The sequence below is a fragment of the Mirounga leonina genome, unplaced genomic scaffold, assembly GCF_011800145.1.
Source record: "Mirounga leonina isolate KUSES-001 unplaced genomic scaffold, KU_Mleo_1.0 Mir_125, whole genome shotgun sequence".
In the NCBI taxonomy this organism is placed as follows: Eukaryota; Metazoa; Chordata; class Mammalia; order Carnivora; family Phocidae; genus Mirounga; species Mirounga leonina.
This window is the reverse complement of record NW_023270305.1, coordinates 59,374,285-59,393,520: the sequence shown is the minus strand read 5'-3', so window position 1 is coordinate 59,393,520 and position 19,236 is coordinate 59,374,285.

Genomic DNA, 19,236 nt, shown 5'->3' with positions numbered 1-19,236 from the left:
ATAAGTCAATCAGAGAAAGACATGTATCATATGATCTCACTGATATGAGGAATTCTTAATCTCAGGAAACAAACTGAGGGTTGCTGGAGTGGTGGGGGTGGGAGGGATGGGGTGGCTGGGTGATAGACATTGGGGAGGGTATGTGCTATGGTGAGCACTGTGAATTGTGTAAGATTGTTGAATCACAGACCTGCACCTCTGAAACAAATAATTCATTATATGTTAAAAAAAAAAAAAAGAAGAAGAAGAAGAAGAAGATAGTAGGAAGGGAAAAATGAAAGGGGGGAAATCGGAGGGGAGACAAACCACGAGAGACTATGGACACTGAGAAACAAACTGAGGGTTCTAGAGGGGAGGGGTGTGGGGGATGGGTTAGCCTGGTGAAGGATATTAAAGAGGGCATATACTGAATGGAGCACTGGGTCTTATATGCAAACAATGAATCATGCAACACTCCATCAAAAACTAATGATGTAATGTATGGTGATTAACATAATAAAATTAAAAAAATGAACGCCTGGAGAACACTGAATGTTTATAATAATTTATCCCAAATCTCACATTTCTCTTACTTTTTCCTTAGTTTTTCATGGTTTCCTGCCATATATTCTCTCTGAGATATTAGTTCTATAACTTCTCATTCATTTGAAGCACCAGTTACCTGTCCAACTTCTTACCTCTGTATTCTCTCAATTCCAGATGGTCTTCCTCTCATGTATTTTCCCAAAATGGCCATAGCAATGTTTCTAGTCCCACATGCCTTTCAGAAACTTGCCTCTCCTCATCTAGAGTTATAGTTTATTTCTCTCTCCTTAAAACTGGCTAGGATTTTATTATTACCTCATTGAATAAAATGTGCCATAAAAAATGCTGCATGACTTCCAAGGCTAAGTCATAAAAGACTATTTGGTTTCCACCTGCCTCTTGCTTTGGGGATGCTTGCTTTAGAACTCATTCACCATCCTCTGAAAAAGCCCAAACTAGTTCATGCAGGAAGATCACACACAAAAAACAAAACAAAAAACAAACAAAAATCCACATGGGAAACATTTGAACCCCCAGGCAATAGTTACCATCAAACATGAAACATGAGATGGAGCAACTTATTAGATGACTGTAGGCCTTAGCTTTTGAGCTACCCCAATTGACACAGAGTAAAACAGAAATTAACTATCCCCATGAAGCCTTGCATAAACTGCAGTCTTATGAGCAAAATAAATGCTGTCATTGTTTGAAGTCACTAAGTTTGGGGTGGTTTGTTATGCAGCCATAATATATGGAACACAACCAAGGGGTAACTTGAACTAAGAAACTTAGTAAACCCAAAGCTTTACCAATCTAAAATAGAACTGTTATTGCTGGTACTGAAAGCACAACACTCTGCATAATAAGCAGAAAAAGACATCTAACATTCATGCATGGTTAATATTAAAAAATAGGAATTAAAACTTTTGATGTAATAAAAACACTCCATGCATGACAATCAACTTGTCTTAGATTTGACATAAAAAGAAAATTCACAAGGTAAAATTGGTTTACCTAAGCACTGAGTGTGTCATATAAATCATTGGCATTTTCATCAAGAAGTCTTTGACTCTGTTCCTGGATGGGCACAGTTGGTTGCAAGAGATATGGTTGATGTGGGTAGACAAGCCCCACAAAGAAAATCTGCCAACACTTTTCCCAACTGTTTTTACACAACCCTAATCATGTGGACTAGGTGGGTCTGTGTGTCAATTCACACAATTGCAGTCCATAAATCAGGTATTGTAAATTAAGTTAAGGCAACAACCAGATGCTGATACTGTTAACACTTCACATTTTTATTAACTTTTTACAATTCCTAGAACAGTGTTGCAATAAGTTCATCTTCTAAGGCATTCCTGGATCTGGGGAGGAAAATGATCAAGACTATTGTTAACCCATTCACACGCATGCACACACATGCGTGCGCATGTGCATGCACACACACACACACAGAAAACACAGGAAAACTTTCTCCAAAATGAAGTAAATGTCAATACCAACTATTGCATATATGAAAATGACAAATCCAAAATTTAAAAACTCAGGTTAGACAAAATGAGAAGTAGAGGAATATGTCCTAAATGAAGGAACAATACAAAATCACACACCAAAAAACCTAAATTAAAGAAATAGGGTGCCTGTGTGGCTCAGTTGGTTAAGCATCTGCCTTTGGCTTCGGTCATGATCCTGCAGTCCCAGGATCAAGCCCCACATTGGGCTCACTGCTCAGCAAGGAGTATGCTTATCCCCCTGCTCATGCTCTCTCTCATGCGTGCTCTCTCTCAAATAAATAAAATCTTTAAAATAAATAAGAAATAAGCAATATGCCTGATAAAGACCTCAACATAATGTTCATAAAGATACTCATGTGACTTGAAAAGAGTGGATGAATTCAGTGAGAATTCAACAAAGAGATAGAAAATATAAAAGAGAACCAGTCAGAGCTGAAGAATACATAACTGAAATGAAAAATACACTAGAGACAGTGGTGGCTCAGTTTGTTAAGCATCCAACTCTTGGCTCAGGTCACAATCTCAGGGTCATGGGATCAAGCCCTGCATTGGGATTCACACTCAATGAATAGTCTGCTTCTCTCACTTGCTCTCTCCCTCTGCTCCTGCCCTCCACTTGTGCTCTATCTAAAATAAGTAAGTCTTTAAAAAAATACACGAGAGAATCAGCAGCAGATTAGAGGATACAGAAAAACAAATCAGTAACCAGGAAGACAAGGCAATAGAAGGCAACCAAGATGAACAACAAAACAAAAAAAGAATAATAAAAATGAGCATGGGTTATGGGAATTCTGTGACATCATCAAGCATAGTAACATTCATATTATAGAGATCCCAGAAGGAGAAGAAACAAAGAAGGGGGCAGAAAATTCATCTGAAGAAATAAGAGCTGAAAACTTCCCTAATCTGAGGAAGTGAACAGACATCCAGGTCCAGAAAACACAGAGAGCCCATAACAAGATGAACTCAAGGAGGTCCTCACCAAGACACATAATTATTAAAATGATAAGTAACAATAAAGAGAGAATTTTAAAAGCACAAGAGAAAAGACAACAGTTATAGTCAAAGAAAACCAATAAGACTAGCAGTTGATTTTTTGGCAGAAATTTTGCAGGCCAGAAGTCAGCAGCATGATATATTCAAGGTGCTGAAAGGAAAAAACTGATAACTATACTAGCAAGGTTGTCATTTAAGAATTGAATTAGAGATAAACACTTGCCCAGACAAATAAAAGTTGAAGTTCATTACCACTAAATCAACCTTACCAAAAAAAAGAAAAAAAAGTTAAAAGGAATTTTTTTTTAACCACAAAGAAAAGGCCATAACTCGATGTAAGAATATTATGAAAAGAAAAAATTTCACAGATGGAAGCTAAAATATAGTAAAGGTAGTAGATTAATTACTTATAAGTAATTATAAAGCCAGTATAGAGGTTAAAGCACAAAATTAGTAAAAACAATTTTTATACAAAAATTAGTCAAGAGATACACAGAATAAAAAGACAAAAAATATGACATCATATACATAAAACACTGACAGCAGAGGAAAAACTTAGTAATTTCAGGATATGTTTGAACTTAAGTGACCATCAACCTGTATACACTGTTATCACATAAGCTCTTTTAAATGAACCCAATGGTAACCACAAATCAAAAGTCTGTAATAGATGCACAAAAAATAAAAAGAAAGGAATCCAAGCATAACATTAAAGAAAGCTGTCAAACCACACGGGGAAAGAAAAACACAAGAAAAAAACAGAGAAATACAAATACAACCAAAAAAAAAAAAATACACAAAATGTCAATAAGTACATACCTATTAATAATTACTTTAAATGCAAATGAACTAAGTGCTCCAAACAAAAGACATACAGTGTCTGAATGGATTAAAAAAAAAAAAAACTAAGACCCATTTTTGTGACATCTTTCTGCCTGCAAGAGACTCACTTCAGACCTAAATACATATATATACTGCAAGTGTAGGTATGGAAAAAGATATTCCATGCAAATGAAAGCAAAACAAACAAACAAACAAAAATCCAGCCAGGATAGTAACACTTTTATCAGGCAAAATAGTCTTTAAAACAAAGACTGTAACAAGAAACAAAGAAGGGCCTTACATAATGATAAAGGGATTAATGCAACTAAAGGATCTAACAGTTGTAAATATCTATGCATCCATCCACCATAGGAGCACCTAAATACATAAAGCAAATATTAACAGACATATAAGGAAAAAGTGACAGTAATATAGTAATAGTAGGGGACTTTAACACACTACTTACATCAATGGATAGACCATCCAAACAGAAAGTCACAAGGAAATCATTACTCTGAACAACACTTTAGATCTGATGGACTTAATGCATATATACAAGAACAGTCTGCCCAAAAATAGCAGATACACATTCTTTTCAAGTGCACCTGGAACATTCTTCAGAATAGATCACATGTTAGGTGACAGGACAAGTCTCAATAAATTTAAGAAGACTGAAACCATATCAAACATCTTTTCCAACTACAATAGTATGATACAAGAAATCAATTACAAGAAAAAATCCAGGAAAAATACAAACATATGGAAGCTAAACATATACTACTAAACAACAGATGGGTCAACTAAGATATCAAAGAGGAAATTTAAAAAATACATAGAGACAAATGAAAATGAAAACATAATGTTCCAAAAACTTTGGGATGCAGCAAAAGCAGTTCTAGAGGGAAGTTTATACTGATATAGGCCTACCTCAAGAAACAAGAAAAGCTTCAAATAAACAATCTCACCTTACACGTAAAGGAACTAGAAAAAGGGGGGGGGGGGCGGGGATCCAAAGCTAGTAGAAGGAAGAAATAAAGATTAGGGAGGAAATAAATAAAATACAGACCAAAAAAAATATATAGATAGATAGACAGATATAGATAGATAGATAGATAGATATAAAAGATCAATGTAATTAACATCTAGTTCTTTGAAAAGATTAACAAAAATGATAAACATTTATCCACACTCATGCAGAAAAAGACGATTCAAAATCAGAAATGAAGAAGAAATAACAACTGACACCACAGAAATATGAAGAATTATAACAATACTATGACAAATTATAAGGCAACAAATTGGACAACCTACAAATGGATAAATTCGCTAGAAACATACAATCTCCCATTACTGAATCAGGAAGATAAAGAAAATTTCAACATACCAATTACTAGTAACAAAGTTGATTCAGTAATCAAAAAATTCCCAACAAATAGAACCACAGAACCAGATGGCTTCACATGTGAATTCCACAAAACATTTTAGTAAGAGTTAATATCTTTCTTCTCAAACTATTCCAGAAAATAGAAGAGGGAGGGAAAATTCCAAATTTATTCTACAAGGTCAGAATTACCCTGATACCAAAACCAGATAAAAACGCTACAAAAAAAAAAGACAACTACAAGCCAGTATCTCTGATAAATATATATGCAAAAAACCTTCAACACAATATTAGCAAAAAATTTCAACAATACATCAAAATAATCATTCACCACAGTTAAGTGGGATTTATTCCAGGGATGCAAGGATGGTTCAATATTCATATATCAATCAATATGATACATCACATTAACAAAAGAAAGGATAAAAACTGAATGAACACCTCAACAGTTGCAGAAAAAGCATCTGATAAAATACACCCATTAATGACAAAATCTCTCAACATAGTGGGTTTAGAGGAAATGTACTTCAAATAATAAAGACCATATATGAAAATCCCATAGCTAACCTCATAATAGTTAAAAAAAAAAAAAATGAAGAGGTTTTTCTCTAAGATCAGAAACAAGGATGTCCCTTCTCACCATTTTTATTCAACCTAGTACTGGTAGTACTAGCTTCATCAATTAGATAAGAAAAAAGAAATAAAAGCTATCAAAATTGGTAAGAAAAAAGTAAAACTGTTCTTTATATATTCTGTATAAAAATGCCTTATCAGATATACAATTTGAAAGTATCTTTTCATATTCTCTGGGGTGTCTTTTTACTTTCATGGTAGCATTTGAACACAAAACTGTTGCATTTTGATAAAGGCCAATTTATCCATTTTTCTTTTGTTGCTTGTGCTTTTGATGTCATATCTAAAAGATCATTTCCTAACTGAAGGCAAATACTTCCAGCCTTTCTTCTACAAGTTTTATAGTTTAAACTCTACTATTTAGGCCAGTGTTCCATTTTGAGTTAATTTTTGTGTACGGGATGAGGGAGCCAACGAAACTCTTTTACATGCGGATTTCCAGCCATTCCAGCATCATTTGTTGTAAAGATTATTCTTTTCCCATTGAATGATCTTGGTACCTTTGTTGAAATTAATTGACCCTAAATATAAGGATTTATCTCTGGACTCTTAATCTAGTTCATTGATCTATAGGTCTATTTACCTTGGATCATAAAATACCATATTGTACTGATAGTACCATATTGATAGTGCCATACTGTCTTAATTACTGTAGCTCTATAATAAGTTTTGAAATCAGGAAATGTGAGTAGGCCCACTTTGTTCTTCTTTTCCAAGACTGTTTTGACTAATCTGGGTCTTTGAGTTTCCATATGAATATTAGGATCAGCTTGTCAATTTATGTGCTACCCTTGCCCCCGGCCATCTTAGCAACATTAAGTCTTCCAATCCATGATCATGGGATGTCTTTCCATTTATTTGGGTCTTTAATTTCTTTCAAGAATGTTTAGGAGTTTATTAAAATATAAGTCTTGCATGTCTTTTGTTAAATTTATTTCTAAGCATTTTATTATTTTTGACATTATGAATGGAATTGTTCTCTTTCATTTTCAGATTGTTCATTGCTAAACTATAAAAACAGAACTTTTTTGTTTATATTGAATGTGTATCTTGCAAACTTGGTACACTCATTTATTAGTTCTAATAGTTTTTGGTGAGGATTTTAGTATGTACTATCATGTTATACTACCAAGTTATTTGCAAATAGAGATAATTTTATTTCCTTTATAATTTGGGTACTGGACACATATTTGTACAAATTTGTAAGCATATGCTTTCATTTCTTTTAGATACTTAACAGCTGATTGCTAATTTACAAGATGAATTTGTTTCTAAGATATTTGCAAACTAATTCCCCAACATTTTTTTAAAATTCTATACTGGCAATGTGTATTATTTCTAGTTGCTCCATATATTCACCAATATTTGACATTGTTGTTTTGTTGCTGTTTGTCATTCCAATGGCTGTTTTTATTGATATCTCATTGTAATTTAAATCTTAATTTCCCTGATGATCAACAATGGTCAATTTTTTTTAAATGGACTCATTGCCATTTTTACAGCATCCTTTGTGAGATATCTGTTCAAGCCTTTTGTTCATTTTTAATTATGTTGTAAATTTTTTTATTATTGCATTATAGGAATTTTTTACATATTCATGATATATATTCTTGGCCATATTTATATGTTGTGGATACAGTCTCCTAACTTTTGGCTTTCATGTTCATTTTCTTAATGAGGACTTTGATGAGCAAAATTTTTAATAATGATAAAGTCCAGTTTATCACTTTTACTTTTAAATATTAGTGCTTTCTGAGCCCTGTCCAGGAAATTTCTAAGGTCCTTTAAATATTCTCCTATGTTTCATTTTATAAGCTTTATAGTTTTGCACTTCATGTTTAGATTTACGATTCATATCACACTAATTCTTTTTTAAATCTTTATTTTTTTTTTTAAAGATTTTATTTATTTGAGAGACAGAGAGTGAGGGACAGAGAGAGAGCACAAGACAGACTCCCTGGTGAGTAGGGAGCCCAATGTGGGGCTCAATCCCAGGATCCCAAGATCACGACCTGAGCCAAAGGCAGGCACCTAACTGACTAAGCCACACAGGTGCCCCCATATCACACTAATTCTTATATGAGATTGAGATTGTGGTTTATATTTTTCCCTATTGATATCTAGTTGTTTCCTCGTTATTTGTTAATAACCTATCCTTTCCCCACAGACCTTTGTTAATAGTCATTTTAGCATAGATTCCAGACTCTCTCATTTTCAATGATCTGCTTGATAGTTTTCATGTCAACACTGTCTTGATCAGTGTAACTTTAAAAACTACAGTAAGATAGTGGAAAATACCCAAACTTGGTTTTTTTAATAGTTTTATATATTCTTGGTTTTACGCATTTCCAAATAAATTTTATAAACTCTAAAATTTATAAATTTATAATTTTGTCCATTTCAGCAACAAAACATCTGCTCAGATTTTGACTTATATTGTATTAGATCTATAGATCAATTTGTAGATAATTGACATCTTAACAATATTGAATTTTCCACACCATAAATATGGTATTTATTTCCATTTATTTAGGTCTTTAATTTCCTTCATCTTTTGTCATTTTCAGGGTAAAAGTCTTGTACATTTTTAATTAAATTTATCCCTAAATTTATTTTTATTATTTTTATTGGTATGATTTCTTTCCTAAAGACCCAAAAGTATTCAGTGCATATTTCCAGTTTCTTTACTAAGTAACACCCTCCCTACTCTCTCATAAATTCCAAATGCCTTAGCAGCCCTGACTCTGATTTTTGTCTCTTTAGCTTATTGAGACTACTGACTTCTGTTTGGACTGTACTGCCCTGTGCCACAGTCTGGAAAGTGACTCCAAGCAAAAGTTGGTCTCATCTTATGTGATTATGTTCCTTCAGGAGCCAAAGTCTTTCACTGCCTGGTGGTCAGTATCTGAAAATGGTTATTTCATATACTTTATCCAATCTTATAGTTGTAATGACAGTAGGGCTAGGTTTAGCACTAGTTTCTTTATCATGGCCAGTAGTAGAAATCCATCAAGTTGTTTTTTTATTTTAATTTTATTTAAATTTTTAAGTAACTAATTCTTTTGTTATTTTTAGTAATTAATTCAATATAATTGTTGAAAATTTTAAAATCATAAAGGGTTTCAATCTCAATAGCCTGGCTTGTTCAGCATGTATGCCAACCTTCTATACAGCAGAGAACAGAAAACTTAAGACTATATTTGAATATACACTTGAAGCTTGAGCTGTATATGTGAATTACATTCTACCAATCAGATCTACTTTTATGGAAAAATGCCTATGATATGTGGGCAGAGAGATAGCATGGGAGTTTTCCTGATGAAAATGGTAGTGGCTCATTCCTAGATTGTAGCTAAGGCAAGGTTTTCCTTATAGCCAGCAGTTTGTCTATCACTTTCTGATTTGTGGATTGAAACCAAACTGGTTTGATTCTAGAACCAGAAGTTAAGGGAGCAGTTTTCTGATTCCCCAGTTTCCTGACAGAGAAAGATGTAACATTTCTGTCAGTAGTCTTAGTGCTCTTCTGGGAATTTCTTCTTGAGATCCACCCTAGAGTCCACCAAAGTGTTTTTTTAAATGTTAATAATCTGCAGGAAACCCCAAATGATAGCCTGATTTCTCCTCAGGTTATTTTTCTACATCTTGTTCATGCACTGTGTGTCTCAGATAGGCAAAGGAGATAATAGATGAGATAAGAAATACATATTTGCCCCCAATTTCATGAAAATTGCTAAATACTATCATTTCATAAGCATGATCTGTCAAGCTCATGATATAGAAACAAACAGTAAGATGAATTATGACAAGTCTAAGTAAGTGAGACCTTTCCTAAATTTACAAATAGGCCTAATTTAATATTCCAAGGGAAACTGTTATGATGATTATTTAGTGATGGCATATCTAATTTCTGGATTTATAGAAGGCAAATCTCACAGAAGAGTTGATTTTATTGCAGTGACAAATGATCTCTTGTTTCTGTTTCTATTATTCTGAACCATCCCACAGATCAGGTTAGAAAACAAATGAGCCAATTCTTTAATATACAAAAATTCCTGTATGACACACATCATCCTCACATTGCAAGAACAGTTGAGGGGGGGAAATGGATTTTAATGAAAAAACTGTCTAAAATTTCTGACAAGTTTAGCTTGGTCTAAAGGTTTGATTCACACAAATTTAATGATGAAAGGGCCACATCAAATTGGAAAATTAAACTGTACTTATAAAATAGAGCAGACCCATGAAGTTTCTTGTATCCAACATCTTTTCATACTATACTTGTCCTTTAGGATTAAGATGTTTTTTAACTGAATGAAAACCAGACAACAGAAACATGAAAAATAGCATAAAGGTGCAGTCCAAACACATTGTATGCAGGATCTGCCAAACAATGCTGAGTTAATCTATGTTAGTTAAAAGCTTAATGTTTATATGTTAATATGTGTAATGTTGCATTTACACATATTATCCTAATTAGCTTCGATTATAGTCTTTGTTTCCTAACACCTCTCCTGATATGTCTCAGCCAAGTGGTATTGTCTGACTACAAACAGCCCACATTTCCCAACTGGGCTGAATTGGTCCAGAACATTGGGTCTAAAGTGTTATCCTGCTCATTATATTATTTAACCATAGTTATATCCTATTATTAACTTGACTATGCTCCCCAAGAGTGCACCTTCAGTAAAGCAAGCTTCTCACAAAACTGGCACTCAACTCTCATTTCAAAATCAGACAAAAATAAATAAAAATCCACAGATTTAAATGTGGAATAGTACCAAATTATTGTTAATGTTGATCAAAACATAGTAGATCTTAACAAAATAAGTTAAATAATCTGAACAAAATCATGAACCTTTCAGGTGTGTTCTTCTAACTCTGCTCATAACTGAAAGGGAACGGGAACTCAACTTCTTCCTCAGCCTGCCTCAGGCCACTATCCCCTTAGAAAATGGATGAGTCTGGGGGCACCTGGGTTGCTCAGTCAGTTAAGCGGCTGCCTTCAGCTCAGGTCATGATCCCAGGGTCCTGGGATTGAGTCCCACATTAGGCTCCCTGCTTGGCGGGGAGCCTGCTTCTCCCTCTCCCTGCCTCTCTGCCTACTTATGCTCTCTATCTCTCCGTCAAATAAATAAATAAAATCTTTAAAAAAAAAGAAAATGGATGGGTCTGGGGTGCCTGGGTGGCTCAGCTGTTAAGCGTCTGCCTCAGGCTCAGGTCATGATCCCAGGGTCCTGGGATCGAGCCCTGCGTTGGTCTCCCTGCTCCATGGGAAGCCTGTTCTCCCTCTCCCACTCCCCCTGCTTGTGTTCCCTCTCTCTCTGTGCCTCTCTCTGTTAAATAAATAAATAAAATCTTAAAAAAAGAAAAGAAAGAAAGAAAGAAAATGGATGAGTCTGTACCCATGGCCCAGGCAGTGGAGGGTGAACCTCCACGATGTTCCAGTTAGACTGCTAACTTTGGTCCAAATTCATCTGTATTACTTAAATGTATTGTTTCAAGGTAAATGTTCCATTCATATTCAAACTAGAACTCACACTTATAATGAGCTCAACCAAATGAGAATCTGATAATAGCATTACAGTTAGAAATGCATTGATAGAATAACTGCTCTTGTTTTAAGTGGAAAAAGTGGGAAACTCAAAGAAATTTCCCTCCTACTTTGATTTTTACACCACATTCTCTTGGTGAAAGCAAGTCACAGGCCAGCTTGGATTCAAGGGATAAGGAAATAGACATCATCTCTTGACAACAAGAGCTGTAAAATATTTCTATTTTCCAATCTATCACCATATTTCTAGTATGAGGATAAAGAAAAACAAAATTGTTTGAAAAAAAAAGAAAAAGAAGGACGCCTGGGTGGCTCAGATGGTTAAGCATCTGCCTTCGGCTCAGGTCATGATCCCGGAGTCCTGGGATCGAGTCCCGCATCGGGCTTCCTGCTCCTTGGGAGCCTGCTTCTCCCTCTGCCTCTCTCTCTCTGTCTCTGTCTCTCATGAATAAATAAATAAAATCTTTAAAAAAAAAAAAAAAAAGAAAAAGAAAAAGAAGTCTATACTTCTATTCACAGTTAATGATGATTAATGTTATTGCTCATTAAGTTCCTACCAGACTTTTCTGTCTTTCTCTTATTTATAAAAGATAGGATCATGTCCATAGCATCTTTACTTAATACATTATGAAAGCTTTTTAATAACAAAATGTATCTGCAGCTTCACATTTAATACGGGTATTCAATAATAAACACTAGAATCACTTGAACTGTGTCCTATTTCTGGATATTTTGATTATTTTTGTTTTCTCCTATAATAAATAATGCTACAATGAACATGACTGTAGGTTTACTTTCATGTTTGCCTTTGACTTTTTCCCCTAAGATAATTTTAAGGAAGTACACCTAAAGATTATGTACATTAATACTCCTTTTACTAGGTTACCAATGTATACAGTTTAAAAGCTAAACAATTATAGAATTCTTCTCTTACAGCTCATTCCACAGAAGTAATTACTTATAACAGTTTTAGATGTTTGGTCTGCTATATATATTTCTACTTAAGATGCCTCTACTAGATAATATGTTCTTATTCCTATTTCTTGATTTTTTTAATTATTTGGATTAGATGTCTATGAAGTCATCATTATTTTTGATATAAATTCCTGGAAAGAACTTTACAGCACCTTTATTATGGTCAGATACATCAGAACATCTATCAGGGGTGCCTGGGTGGCTTGGTCAGTTGAGCATGTGACTCCTGGTTTCAGTTCAGGGTGTGATGCCAGGGTGGTGGGACTGAGCCCCACATCAGGCTCTACACTCAACATGGAGTCTGCTTGAGATCCTCTCCCTCCTCTTCTGCCCTTCCTCTCCTTTCTCCCTCTCTCTCTTAAATAAATAAATATATAAATAAACATCTATCAGTTAGAACTTTCTTCTTTTTTTTTTTTTTTAAAGATTTCATTTATTTATTTGAGAGAGAGAGAACACATGAGAGGGGATAGGGTCAGAGGACGAAGCAGACTCCCTGCTGAGCAGGGAGCCCGATGCGGGACTCGATCCAGGGACTCCAGGATCATGACCTGAGCCGAAGGCAGACGCTTAACCGACTGAGCCACCCAGGCGCCCTAGAACTTTCTTCTTGAATACATTCCTCCTGGAGCTCTTTAGGTTATCTGTACACCACTGTCATTCATTATTCTAGAAACCCCCTTTGCCCTGAACTTGAGTTAGATTCCTGGTTTCATATATCTTATGTTTTTATCAGGACTGATTTATAACTTTTTTGAGTAGAACATATTGTCCAATAATTTCCCAGGAAATTCCGAGAAGATAAATCATTGAAAGCCTCTCAATAATTGAAAATGTTAGCGGAGCAAGATGGTGGAGGAGTAGGAGACCTAGATTTCGTCTGGTCTCAGGTTATTCAGCTGGATAGGAATCAAACCATTCTGAACACCTACAAACTCAACAGGAGATCAAAGAAAAGAATAGCAACAACTCTCTGAACAGAAAAGTGACCACTTTCTGGAAGGTAGGACATGCGGAGAAGTGAATCCGAGGCGATATTCAGGAGGACAGATGGTGGGGGGGGGGGCTTTGTCGGCTGCTTCTGGCAAGTGATAGAGCCGTGGCACACAAAATCAGAACTTCTACAAGTCTGCTCCACTGAGGGACATCGCTCCAGTGGCTAAGCAGGGGGTGGAACCCTCGTGGGACAGTGTGGTCTCAGGACCCTCGGAGTCACAGGAAGACCAGGGGTGCCTGAGTGCAGAGCTCCCAGGTATTGGAGCAGGGAAGCTGGCTGCAGAGACAGAGCCCAGGCGTGGGCTCTCAGCTTGGGGTTGCCATAAACCGTGATCCACGGCACAGTCAGGCACTGCTCTTCCAGCAGGGACCCAATAAGCGGCAGATCCAAGGAGACTCCCCTTCCTGCCCCAGGAGGAGCAGCACAGGAGTGCACCACAGGGATCTGCTGGGTTTGGAGACTCCACACCAAGTCGTGTGCCAGAGCTACAAACGCTGGGTCACAGGCCAGGTGAGCAAGAAGTGCGGCCGGAGACCAGGGAGACAGGAGTGACTGACTGCTTTTCTCTGGGGGCTCACTGAGGAGCAGGGCGATGAGTTCTCAGCTCCTCCGGGGCAGAGATTGGGAGGCTGCCATTTTCACTCTCAGCCTCCAAAGCTGTACAGAAAGCTTGCAGGGAACAAAAGCTCCCCAGAGCAAACCCAAGCAGATTACTTAGCCCGGACCAGGCAAGGGCAGGGCAATTCTGCCTCTGGCAAAGACATTTGGGAACCACAGCAACAGGCCCCTCCCCCATAAGATCAGTGAGAACAGCCAGCCAAGACCAAGTTTACCCATCAATGAGAACAGCAGAACGCCAGCGCTAGGGGAATAATGCACAGAGAATCCATGGCTTTTTCACCATGATTCTTTAGTCTTTCAAAGTTAATTTTTTTTAACTGTCTTTTTTTTTTTTTAATTTTTCTTTTTCCCTTTTTCAACCAACATCTTATCAATCCCTTTAAAAAACATTTTTATTTTTCATTTTTAGAGTCATATTCTATCCCTTCATAGTAGTTACCCTTATTATTGGCATATATATGTAAGTTGTTCTCTCTTTAAAATATTGAGATAGTTTCTTCTAACAAATCAAAATATACCCTAAATCTCTAGTGTACGGTTTTGTTCTACTCTCCTGCCTGATCACATTCTCTCCATTTTTTTCTTTTTTTTTTTAAATCCTCTTCTTTTTTCAAACAACTTAATTCCTTTTATAAAATTTTTTATAATTTTCATCTTTACAGTCATATTCCATCCCTTCATCATATCAACCCTTATTTTTGTACATATGTAAGTTTCTCTTTAAAATTTTGGGAGGCGCTTTCTTTTAACAGACCAAAATACACCCAAAATCTAGTGTATGGCACTGATCTATGCACCAGCCTGATCATATTTGATCATATTCTGGTTTTTTTTGTTTTGTTTTGTTCTGTTTTTGTTTGTTTTTACCTTTTTAATTTTCTTTTTCTTTTTTCTTTCTTTCCCTTTCTTTTCCCCCAGCTTCAGGTCTTTTCAGATTTGTTTAGAGTATATTTTCTGGGGACGTTGTTACCCTGTTAGCATTTTGTTCTCTCATTAATCTGTTCTCCTCTGGACAAAATGACAAGACGGAAAAATCACCTCAACAAAAAGAACAAGAGGTAGTACCGACTGCCAGGAACCTACTCAATACGGATATTAGTACAATGTCAGATCTACAGTTCAGAATCATCACTTTAAAGATACAAGCTGGGCTTGAAAAAAGCATGGAAGTTATTAGAGAAACACTTTCTGGAGAAATAAAAGAACTAAAATCTAACCAAGTCGAAATCAAAAAGGCTATTAATGAGGTGCAATCAAAAATGGGGGCGCTAACTGCTAGGATAAATGAGGCAGAAGAGAGAATCAGTGATATAGAAGACCAAATGATGGAAAATAAAGAAGCTAGGAAAAAGAGAGATAAACAACTACTGGATCACGAGGGCAGAATTCGAGAGATAAGCGATACCATAAGACGAAACAACATTAGAATAATTGGGACCCCAGAAGAAGAAGAAAGAGAGAGAGGGGCAGAAGGTATAATGGACAAATTATAGCAGAGAACTTCCCTAATTTGGGGAAGGAAACAGGCATCAAAATCCAGGAAGCACAGAGAACCCCTCTCAAAATCAACAAAAATAGGTCAACACCCCGACATCTAATAGTAAAACTTATGAGTCTCAGAGACAAAGAGAAAATCCTAAAAGCAGCTCGGGATAAGAGATCTGTAACCTACAATGGTAGAAACATTAGATTGGCAACAGACCTATCCACAGAGACCTGGCAGGCCAGAAAGGACTGGCAGGATATATTCAGAGCACTAAATGAGAAAAATATGCAGCCAAGAATACCATATCCAGCTAGGCTGTCATTGAAAATAGAAGGAGAGATAAAAAGCTTCCAGGACAAAGAAAAACTAAAGGAATTTGCAAACATGAAACCAGCCCTACATGAAATCTTGAAAGGGGTCCTCTAAGCAAAGAGAGAGCCTAAAAGCAACATAGACCAGAAAGGAACACAGACAATATACAGTAACAGTCACCTTACAGGCAATACAATGGCACTAAATTCCTATCTTTCAATAGTTACACTGTGTGTAAATGGACTAAATGCCCCAATCAAAAGACATAGGCTATCAGACTGGATTAAAAAACAAGATCCATCGATATGCTGTCTGCAAGAGACTCATTTTAGACCCAAAGACACCTCCAGATTTAAAGTGAGGGGGTGGAAAACCATTTACCATGCTAATGGACACCAAAAGAAAGCTGGGATGGCAATCCTTATATCAGACAAATTAGATTTTAAACCAAAGACTGTAATAAGAGATGAGGAAGGACACTATATCATACTTAAAGGGTCTATCCAACAAGAAGATCTAACAATTGCAAATATCTATGCCCCTAACATGGGAGCAGCCAGTTATATAAGGCAATTAATAACAAAAGCAAAGAAACACACTGACAACAATACAATAATAGCGGGGGACTTTAACCCCCCCCCTCACTGAAATGGACAGATCATCTAAGCAAAAGATCAACAAGGAAATAAAGACTTTAAATGACACACTGGACCGAATAGACTTCACAGACATATTCAGAACATTCTATCCCAAAGCAACGGAATACATGTTCTTCCCTAGTGCCCATGGAACGTTCTCCAGAATCGATCACATCCTAGGTCATAAATCAGGTCTCAACTGGTACCAAAAGATTGGGATCATTTCCTGCCTATTTTCAGACCACAATGCTTTGAAACTAGAACTCAATCACAAGAGGAACGTTGGAAAGAACTCAAATACATGGAGGCTAAAGAGTATCCTACTAAAGAATGAATAGGTCAACCAGGAAATTAAAGAAGAATTTAAAAAATTCATGGAAACCAAAGAAAATGAAAACACAACTGTTCAAAATCTTTGGGATGCAGCAAAGGCAGTCCTAAGAGGAAAGTATCTAGCAATACAAGCCTTTCTCAAGAAACAAGAAAGTATCAAATACACAACCTAACCCTACACCTAAAGGAGCTGGAGAAAGCACAGCAAATAAAGCCTAAACCCAGCAGGAGAAGAGAAATAATAAAGATCAGAGCAGAAATCAATGAAATAGAAACCAAAAGAACAGTAGAACAGATCAATGAAACTAAGAGCTGGTTCTTTGAAAGAATTAACAAGATTGATAAACCCCTGGCCAGACTTATCAAAAAGAAAAGAGAAATGACCCAAATGAATAAAATCATGAATGAAAGAGGAAAGATCACAACCAACAACAAAGAAATACAAACAATTACAAGAACATATTATGAGCAACTCTATGCCAGCAAATTAGATAACCTGGAAGAAATGGACGCATTCCTAGAGATGTATCAACTACCAAAACTGAACCAGGAAGAAATAGAAAACCTGAACAGACCTATAACCACTAAGGAAATTGAAGCAGTCATCAAAAATCTCCCAAAGAACAAAAGCCCAGGGCCAGATGGCTTCCCAGGGGAATTCTATCAAACATTTCAAGAAGAATTAATACCTATTCTTCTGAAACGGTTCCAAAAAATAGAAATGGAAGGAAAACTTCCAAACTCGTTTTATGAGGCCACCATTACCTTGATCCCAAAACCAGACAAAGACCCCATGAAAAAGGAGAATTACAGACCAATATCCTTGATGAACACAGATGCAAAAATTCTCACCAAAATACTAGCCAATAGGATCCAACAGTACATTAAAAGGATTATTCACCACAACCAAGTGACTTTTATCTCTGGGCTGCAAGGTTGGTTCAACATCCGCAAATCAATCAAAGTGATACAATACATTAACAAAAGAAAGAACAAGAATCATATGATCCTCTCAATAGATGCAGAAAAAGCCTGTGACAAAGTACAGCATCCTTTCTTGATCAAAACTCTTCAGAGTATAGGGATAGAGGGAACATTCCTCAAGTTCATAAAAGCCATCTATGAAAAATCTATAGCACATATCATTCTCAATGGGGAAAAACTGAGAGCTTTCCCCCCAAGGTCAGGAACACGGCAGGGATGGCCACTATCACCACCGCCATTCAACATAGTATTAGAAGTCCTAGCCACAGCAGTCAGACAACAAAAAGAAATAAAAGGCATCCAAATCGGCAAAGAAGAAGTCAAACTCTCACTCTTTGCAGATGACATGATACTTTATGTGGAAAACACCAAAGACTCCACCCCAAAACTGCTAGAACTCAAACAGGAATTCAGTCAAGTGGCAGGATATAAAATCAATGCACAGAAATCAGTGGCATTCCTATATACCAACAAGACAGAAGAAAGAGAAATTAAGGAGTCAATCCCATTTACAATTGCACCCAAAACCATAAGATACCTAGGAAGAAATCTAACCAAAGAGGCAAAGGATCTATGCTCAGAAAAGTATACAATACTCATGAAAGAAATTGAGGAAGACACAAAGAAATGGAAAAACGTTCCATGCTCATGGATTGGAAGAACAAATATTGTGAAGATGTCAATGTACCTAGAGCAATCTACACATTCAATGCAATCCCCATCAAAATACCATCCGCTTTTTTCAAAGAAATGGAACAAATAATCCTAAAATTTGTATGGAACCAGAAAAGACCCCGCATAGCCAGAGGCATGATGTAAAGGAAAGTAAAGCTGGCGGCATCACAATTCCGGACTTCCAGCTCTATTACAAAGCTGTCATCATCAAGACAGTATGGTACTGGCACAGAAACAGACGCATAGATCAGCGAACCCAGAAATGGACCCTCAACTCTATGGTCAACTCATCTTTGACAAAGCAGGAAAGAATGTCCAATGGAAAAAAGACAGTCTCTTCAACAAATGGTGTTGGGAAAATTGGACAGCCACATGCAGAAGAATGAAACTGGACCATTTCCTTACACCACACACAAAAATAGACTCCAAATGGTTGAAAGACCTCAATGTGAGACAGGAGTCCATCAACATCTTTTTTTTTTTTTTTAAGATTATTTATTTATTTATTTGAGACAGAGAGACAGAGAGCACACGAGAGGGGGGAGGGTCAGAGGGAGAAGCAGGCTCCCTGCCGAGCAGGGAGCCCGACGCGGGACTCGATCCCGGGACTCCAGGATCATGACCTGAGCTGAAGGCAGTCGCTTAACCAACTGAGCCACCCAGGCGCCCAGGAGTCCATCAACATCTTAAAGGAGAACACAGGCAGCAACCTCTTCAACCTCAGCCACAGCAACTTCTTCCTAGAAACATCGCCAAAGGCAAGGGAAGCAAAGGCAAAAATGAACTATTGGGA